Raw genomic sequence first — 9,069 nt, forward strand, 5'->3', positions numbered from 1 at the left:
TTAAAACTAAGTCCAAGATTGGACTATCTAGCATCATTGCGGAAGGAAATATCTGAGGCACTGATACAGGGACAGAAAATACCGACAGAGTATTTGTAGCTTCTCACCGATACAGTTAAATGAATAGTGACAACAATAAGAGACAGTAAAAATTTTATGGAGAGTATAAACTTAATTTTGGCAGATCTATTTCAAATTGTGATCACATAGGTACAAGGTTGAGACTACAACTCTAACTGACATCTTGACAACCTTTGTCATTGATGCCAAAGGGGGAGTAGTGATATGAGAAAATTCAAAAATCACAGGAATCATATGCTCAGGGGGAGCACACATTCTTGGTAACATTTTTTTTGGACTTCACATTTTTTGATACACTTTTGAAATTTCTCATGAGTGTTGCCATCATTGCCAAAGGGGGAGATTGTTGGCATATGCACACTCCAATGAGACATTGTATGTATTGAAGGTTTTGTCATTGATGGCAACCTTACAATCCTATGGCACCGGCAAGGCATTACATCGGCAAGGCAGATCACACTCTACATTGGCACCGGCAGAAAAAGGAAGCATACCGGCACAAAGGCCGACAGGATTTTTGTTATATTATATTTTTGTTTATTATTGTAAAAACCTTGTAAGCCAACTTGATATCATTGTAAAATGACTCTTATATATAAAAGAGATCATTGTAGACATTTGGTATGGAAGTGATGTAAGCGAAAAAGTAAGGAGAAAAAGATTAGGCAGACCTATTATGCAAAATATAGGTTAAGGGGTATATGTAAAGAACAAAGCAAAAACCAATATTGAATCTAGCATTGAAGATGCTATTGTAAAGCAGTACAAGTTATTGGATTTGTATAATCACATTGTAAGTCAGTGAGACTTCCCATTTGAGCAGTGAGCTCTAGGCACTTGGCCTTCCTGCATGTGTAGGCCCCTATTGTAAGTAATATTCTCTTATTGGCCAGTAAGTGAATAATGTGGGTCACAAATCCCACTGAGGTTTTTCCCACACCGGGTTTCATCATTAAATCATTGTGTTATGGTGTGATTTTCATGTGATTTCTTTCATTTCTATTTATTACATTATTTCTTGCATAACTGTACACTGTTATAATATGTTCAACATGTTTTAAGATAAGAAATTCTAATTACTGGTTAGATACTGATTCACCCCCCCCCCCCCCCTCTTAGTATATGTGGGAATCCTAACAATAGTCACCTCTCTTAATAAAACATTTTCTACCAAATATCTTGAAATAACTAACATTAAGTGATCTGCCATACCAGTATTCATAAGGAGTCTTATCCTTACCTCTTTTTACCAAAATCCAGTTCATAGTGTAGACAGTTGTGCTGACAGCTTCTCTCCAGAAAGTTTTCACGACACCTCCTTGTATCAACATTGTCCTAGCTACTTCAACAACTGACCAGTTGTTTCTCTCTGCAATACCATTTTGTTGTGGTGTCCTTGGTGCAGAAAGTTGTCATTTGATACCATTTTCTTCACAATATCTAATGAATTCCTCAGAAGTAAATTCACCGCCTTGATCATTCCTCAGACACTTTATCTTCTTACCACTCTCCTTTTCAGCTAAGGCCCTGAATGCCTTGAACTTACTAAATGCTTATGTTTTATCCTTCAAGAATGTGACCCACATCATCCTTGAGCAATCATCAGTGAAGATCATAAAATATCTATCACCTTGAATACTTTTAGTCCTTATTGGTCCACAAAGGTCTATATGAACCAAATCTAACAGATGTTCCACTGAAAAAGATTTACTCTTGAAAGGTGAGGATGTTATCTTTCACAACTGACATTCCTTACATAGAGTATTAACCGGTTTGTCCAATTGAGGAAAACCTCTCACTGTTTTGGACTTACTCGCTTTAACAATGTTATCAGAATTTATATGACAAAATCTCCTATGCCAAATCCAACTATCATCTACTTTAGCAATTAAACAATTGCTGACTTTAGTATTCAGGTGAAACAAGTTACCTTTATTCTATTTTTTGGTTGCAATCAGTTCACCTTTGCTCCCATAGATTTTGCACATACCATTTTTAAACTCGAGTGGATATCCTTTGTCATTGAGTTGAGCAACACTCAAAAGATTGTGTTTTAGACCTTCAACCAAGTAGACATCATCTACACTGCTCTTTCCATTAAGAGAAATAGTTGTCTTACCTTTAACCATGCAGGGTAAGTCATTTCCAAATCTTACAACTCCGCCATCAAATTCCTTCAAAGAAAGAAATTTACTCTAGTCGTCGGTCATGTGATGTGAACAACCACTATCAATGATCCAATCATCAGAATTATCCATACGAGAAACTAAAGCTTTCTGATAAGATGTCTCCTTTTTAATGGCTACAAAGACAATATCTTCATTAGCATCACCATCAAATTCATCGGTGATACCACCATCAACTACAATAAGACAATCTCTTTTTCCTTTTCCCTTGAAATTCTTGAATTTCTCTCGCTTGTGCTCATTATCACCATTAGGACAGTTAGCAACTATGTGTCCAATCTTGTTGCACGCAAAAAATTTCAAAGGTAATTTACCTTTATATTTACCAATACCTCTAGGCAATCGCTTGGCCAACAATGCTTCAAGCTCAACTAAATTGTCTCCATCATCAATTTCTTTGTTGGATCTTCATTCATGACAGTGACTAACATCTCTACTTTTCCTCATAGATGGGTTAGAAACTGAATCTCTAAATGTTGATTCAGATTTCTGAACACTACCATCATAACTATTTAATTCAAAAGAAGTAAACTTACCAATGATGGAGTCAAGGGTTAACTTAGTTTTATCAATAAATTTCAGCTCCTGAATGGCTGCAACTCAGATAGCGTAGACCAGTAGAAGGGTTCTCAATACCTTACTATCCATTGTGGCATCATCCACTTTACCACCAACACTCTTGATCTCACCAACTGTCTCTTTTATCCTTTGACCATACTATTGGATATTCTCACCTTCAGCCATCTACATGTCATCAAACTTTCCTCTTAGACTCTCTTCCTTGGCAATCTTCACATGTTCATCACCTCTATAAATCTCTTCAATTTTCTTCCATACCTCATATGCAGTCTCCAGACCATGGACATCAACATATTCAACATCAGACAAAGAATTGATAATAGCCTCTAGTGCTTGATTGTTTTCTTGTTGCTCTTTCTTCTGATCATTACTCATAATCCCACTAGGTGCTACATATTGAGTACCAACATGTTCCCGGCATTGATTTCCAAGACTCTTGATATAGATTTTCATTCTATCACTCCATATCCTATAGTTCTCTCTATCAAACTTCAGACCTTCCTTCTTCATCATGATCTACATGATCTTTACCTCAAGTTGTTAGGCTTAGACCTTAGAGGACCTAAGATGCTCTGATACCAATTGATGGTATGATGAAAGAACAAGGATCCAGTCAAATACTGAGAGGGGGGGTGAATCAGTAGATAGAAAAACTAATAAATCTTCACCAATCTCAAAATCAACTTCTCAAATTAAACTAAGAACTATCAATGCAATATCACCATCAAGATTAAATTGTCAAGTTAAACCGGTTGTCTGTTACAACAGATTAATAGGAAATAATTTGAAAATCATAAACATCCAAATACTTTTACTGACATAGGTAAAACTTCATTTTATATTGTTGTCAATTATCATGACTTATCAAAGTGGATTAAGTAGTTAACCAAATCAACCATAATAAAACATAACCACAAAAACATTCACCACTTGACACAAATTTTTGACGTAGAAACCCAAATGGGAAAAGCCACGATGAGATGAGACTCGCAAGATAACTATCTGAACTCTTCTAAAGTTCCCCCTATTAGGAGCCAAGCCTATTAAAGCTTTACAAAAAGTCTTGTTAAGAACATATCCTTTTAGGGACCACCCGGTTAAGGGATTGACTATAATGCCTTGTTAGAAGCAATACCCTGTGAGGAGTAACCTCGGTAGAGGATTTGTAATCCAAGCTAATGGACCACCTAGCTAGAGGATTTGAATAACACCAAGCTTGTTAGAGCTTACCCAATTAGGGGATTTCAATCTGTTGTAATTGTTAGAAAACAAAAGGGATTTGTTGATCTATCTGAATAGCACTACACTTGCTTGTTCAGATCCTTTTCATGCTCCTATCTACCTTTACTCAAACTACAGATATATCATCTATTTCAGTAACCACACACTCAACTAAAACTTTGAGATCACTGAAACTAAACAACTCATCGACCTTATAAACAAATCAATTAGGTCGATAACACAACAAAAACTTAATTCTCATAGAGATTATAAACAAGTTAGTTCAATATGACCGTTGGATTACATAACAATCTCTACACATCATTCAAGAAAGTATCAATCACTCCTTGATCACCGCTTCATCGAACTTAGTAACTCATCACGCGCTTTGCATTACATGCAATATACTTGCTCATTCCCAAGAAAAAAAGTGTTACCTCAACGCGCCAAAAATACTTTGAAACTCTCTTCATACAATATGAATACGTGTCATAATCATTATCACTCATTATCAGATCATAAACCAATTCAACCAATTCACCAAACTTGATCGGTTAGGGTTTATCAAATCAACAGGTAGGGTTTACCGGTTCAACTCTCCAATACTTAGCAATACCGGTTCACTCCAAAAACTTACCTACTAGTTACAGTTTCCTTCACTAGCTATTCCTACCGGTTACAAAACATCATTACAACAATATCATTACTAGTTAATTGACATCAATGACAACATAACATATCATTAATGCAATCTTCATGCAAATTCCAACAAGAAGAACATATAGGAATACTAGAGAATATCTTTGACCGGTTAGAACAATACAAGCTACGGCTCAATTCTAAGAAATGTGCCTTTGGTGAAACTTCAGGTAAGCTATTGGGATACATTGTTTCAGCTAGAGGTATCTAAGTAGATCCAGCCAAGGTCAAAGCAATTATGGAAATGACATCTCCCAGGAATATTAGTCAACTCATATCACTCCAAGGTAGATTGCAGTCAATCAAAATATTTGTTGCTCAGCTAGTAGATAAATGTTAATCATTTACTCATATGTTGCACAAGATTGTTAATTTCAAATGGGATAATTAATGTGAGGACACATTCAACAAGATCAGGGCCTATCTCATGCAACCACCCATCCTAATGTCACCAATTCTAGGAAAGTCGTTGTTACTATATGTATCAACCACAAAAGTATCATTAAGAGGTTTGCTCACAGAATAGGATAATGAAGGAAAAGAACAAACCATCTACTACATCAGCATAAAATTAGTGGGATACGAGCTCAACTATTCACCAATAAAAAAATCATGCTTGGCGGTAGTGTTTGCTTCTCAAAAATTGAGACACTATCTACTATCTCACTCCATCAAGTTGATTGCTAAAATCAATCCATTGAAGTATTTTCTCAGCAAGGTGACATTAATAGGAAGATTAGCAAAATGGATCATGATCCTTCGCGAGTTTGATATTGAGTATGTGGACAGAAAATCTATCAAGGGGCAAGTCATTGTTGACCAACTAACAGAGGTACGACTTCAAGATGATCATCCTTTACACATTGAATTTCCCGATGCTAATATCCTAACGGTCACCACAAAGACATGGCAATTGTACTTTTATGGTTCATATACACAATATGGATCAAGAGAAAGCATTCCATTCATCACACCACAAGGTCATACAATTCCAAAAGCGTACAAATTAAGCTTTCCATGTACCAATAACATAGCAAAATATGAAGCTTTGGTCACAGGAATCAAAATGGCCATAGAGTGGAACATTACATAGCTATAGGTCTTTGGAGACTCTCAGCTCATCATCAATCAAATCAAAGACGAGTATCAAACAAAGGATGAAAATATAATGCCTTATAATAAGATGCTTGATGATATCAAGAAATACTTTGTCGAAATAACTTTTGAGTAGATTCCAAGGAATGACAACAAAGTTGCACATGTCATGGCAACACTTGCTTCTCTACTTCAAATACAAGAAAATCAAGAGCGTTACGAATTCCTGGTGGAAGAGTTGTTTTACCCTGCACATAATTGTCCTAATTCCCAAACTATATGTCACCTTGTTGGGTATGATTCCTCCCACTATGGCCAAACTTATACATACCTGAAAGATAATATCCTCCCTCCTAACTTGTCAAAGAACCAAAAGAGAAATTTCATCTGTCAATCCTCCCATTATACTCTTGTCGCTGATACCCTTTTTAAACGAGGTCTAGATGGTACTTTTTTAAGATGTCTCAAGAAAGAAGAATCTGAGAAGGCCTTAAATGTAGTCCATAACAACATTTGTGGCACTCATTCAAGTGGTCTTACCCTTTCAAAAAAACTCATACGCTTGGGCTATTATTCACCAACTATGGAATGAGATTCTTTTCAAATAGCTAAAACATGAAAACAATGTCAGATCCATGGAAATTTGATTCATGCACCAGCACAAGAACTTCATGCTTTGGCAACATCTTGGCCTTTCTACCAATGGGGTCTTGATCTAGTAGGAAAGATAAATCCTCCTTCATTCAATGGTCATAAATGCATTCTTGTATCTATAGAATATTTCACAAAATGGATTGAGGTAGTACCTCTCATAAATATCACAGGAAAACAAATTGTTGCATTTATCTTGAACTACATCATATGTCGCTATGGCATGCCTATGAACATTATAGCTGATAATGAGCGGTCGTTCAAGAACCAGGATGTACAAGAGCTATGTGAGAAATTCAAGATCCAACACAGATTTTCCACACCCTACTATCCACAAGGGAATGGGCAAGTAGAAGCATCAAACAAAACTATTCTGAAAATTCTCAAAAAGATAGTGAATGATGTTGGTAGAGATTGGCATTTTCAATTGAACCCTGCTCTATGGGCCTACCGTACCAGTATCTGCACACCAACAGGTGACACACCTTTCTCTCTTGTCTATGGATCAAAAGCAATACTGCCAATAAAAGTAGAGATACCTTCTCTATGAGTATCATTAAAAGGTCTTATCCCAGATGAAGAACAACGAGTATCTAGACTGCAAGAGTTCAAATTGATCCATGAACAATGACAAAATGCCTTTGATCATTTGAAGGTGTATCAGCAAAGAATGTGCCGAAGTTAAAATTCACAAGGTCAAACTACAAGCCTTTCAAGTGGGAGAATTAGTACTAAAGGAAAATTCACGCAACTAGGTAGCTCAAGAAAAGAAAGGGAAGTTTGAACCAAACTGGTTAGGTCTGTTTGTGGTCATAGCAGTATTTGGGTCAGGAGCCTATCAACTATCAACACCAGATGGGGATCAACTTGAAGAACCCATCAATAGCATGCATTTGAAGAAGTTTTATGTCTGAAAAAGAAGAAAGAAAAAAAAGTGAAAAAGCAAAAAAATCAAAAACAATGAAAAAGCAAATAATTCAAAAATAGTGGAAAAGCAGAAAATACAAAAACAGCAAAAACAGAGAAAAAAAAAATCAAATATGAGAAAAAGTGCAATAAAAAAAGATGGTGAAAATTTGGAAATAGGTGCTACATGTCAGCTAGCTCTTCCATCTATTAGTTCATGCATCCTTCTGCTTGCATTTCATTTCCCATCAGCATTGTTCATATCCACAAATAAGCCTTTGTACATACGCAGGCATCGCAGCTGATTTCTCACCATGGTTTGGATCATTGGGTATATCATAATAAATTTATTTTTAGGCTTGGGGAAAAATCCTCCACCTAGCTGGGGGCAAAATGTTTGATCATTTTGAGCTTCATTAAACAAGTAGAACAATAGTTAGCCAACACTTGCCAAGAAAAACTGAGACACATCCAATGATAAACACGTGATCAAATTATCACCCATCAAACTATCGCATGTCAGTCTAAGCACGACACACACATATCAATGGATGATATCTTTTGACTAATGGTTTCAACAATGGTTCAACTTTTATATCTTGATTTTTGCTATCATTATTTATGAGTGCCTCTAGGATGTCTCTTACTAGAGGAACAAGGACGAAACATGCTATTTTTTCTTGTTTGTTGTCAATAAATTAACCATTAATATGTGCAAATTTGTCTCAGGACATGATCATCAGAGTATCATTGAAGACATTTCCGATTTGCATATAGAAATGGTTAATACTGCCTATTTTATGCAAGCAACACTTCGTTCATCTTGGTTTAATTATACCTCAATGATCGTGCTAACTTGCAATATCAAACTCCAGGAAAGTAGTGCTCGGGTCATCATGGTCCAATTATACCATCGATGTTTGCACTCACTTCTCACATATTAAAAGCTCAATGATGACAAAACGCAATAACCTAATGACTGGTCTGATCGCAGCTTTGCATTTTGTATTTGCATTTAGCTTGCATTTCATTCTTTCATAGGATCACACAATCTCATTTTATCCAAGGCCAAATCTATCATAGTTGTTATCAATGTATCATCATAGGTGTATACATAATCAGAACGATGACTCATCTCTCTCTAGATGGTTTCGACCCAACGCGTATCTTATGCTACTCCCTCAAATATGCCAACATCAGCACATCTGAATCTTCTTGCAACATGATATCAACAAAATGTCAATTCTTTATCCAATCAATCTTATCAATTCTATTAATCCGTCGCATCTTATCCATTCTATCATGTCTTATACAGGATGTATCTTTTCTGGAACCAGTCATTTTGATCAAGTCTTATACAGGATATATGATTCCTGAAACCTGACGCTTTGATCATCTTAGTCTTATACAGGATATATCATTCCTGAAACCAGATGCTTTGATCATCTTTGTCTTATATAGGAGGTGTCATTCCTGAAATTAGACTAGATCTCAATCTCATCAATCTAATCAATCTTATCAATTCAATCAAACTCTATCAATCATCACATCAAGAACCACATCACAGCGATCGAAGAACTCGCACTTTCATCAATAAACATTGTAGAAATCAAATCATTTATAATCGAGAAATCAATTTCGCAAAGATTCA

The sequence above is a fragment of the Cryptomeria japonica genome, chromosome 11 (assembly GCF_030272615.1).
Source record: "Cryptomeria japonica chromosome 11, Sugi_1.0, whole genome shotgun sequence".
Classification (NCBI taxonomy): Eukaryota; Viridiplantae; Streptophyta; class Pinopsida; order Cupressales; family Cupressaceae; genus Cryptomeria; species Cryptomeria japonica.